Source organism: Egretta garzetta, unplaced genomic scaffold (genome assembly GCF_000687185.1).
Source record: "Egretta garzetta isolate BGI_Z169 unplaced genomic scaffold, ASM68718v1 scaffold52, whole genome shotgun sequence".
Lineage (NCBI taxonomy): Eukaryota > Metazoa > Chordata > Aves > Pelecaniformes > Ardeidae > Egretta > Egretta garzetta.
This window is the reverse complement of record NW_009258753.1, coordinates 107,521-108,275: the sequence shown is the minus strand read 5'-3', so window position 1 is coordinate 108,275 and position 755 is coordinate 107,521.

The window sequence follows — 755 nt, the reverse complement described above, 5'->3', positions numbered from 1 at the left end:
CTCCGTGCCCATCTTTGCAAAGGGGTTTGTGTCATTTTTAACATGGCTCTTTGCAGATGGTCGCCGCTTGTGTCGCTTTTGTTTTCCTGGGCACCAGCGTTGGTAGTCTGAGGTCCGATGTACAGAAGCGGTTGGCGTTAACAGCTCTTGAAAGCTGTGCTTTGAACAAGCAAAGCACTGTAATAAATGCGAGGACTCTGGAAAAGCTGTCGGTAACTCAAGCGGGGCCTCCTGGTAATGGAGACTGGATCACTTTGGCTTTATTCTGCCTGTGCCTATGTTCCCCACCGATAAAACGGGGCGAATGATACCTCCCTACCTCAAAGGGGTGTGATAAAGATGAGTTCATTTGGTGTTAGAGCTTTTGTGATGATCTGATACTGATCAATGATGATCTCCGAAAGCAAAATGAGAAGAAATCCGGTGTGAAACATACTGAGTAGATACGTACACAGTGTTTGGAAGGTATGCGTAGGTAAAGCTCGGGTTGCATACAGAACGATGAATGCAAAAGAAATGTTTATGCTAGAGGAGGAGGGAAAGTTGTAAGAGATTGTGTAATTAAGCTCCCTATGCATATGTCCAAAGCTGTTGGAATTAGGGTTACTCAGATAATCCTTAGTTCTGGCACTTCCTGACCTTCAATTGCTCGGTTTTCCAACTTTTGTTTTTTTCTTCACTGTTTCGTCTGAAGCTATATCGGCGTACTGTTCAATAACACCAGGTTGTTCAATAGGTTTGGGTTTTCAATCCTG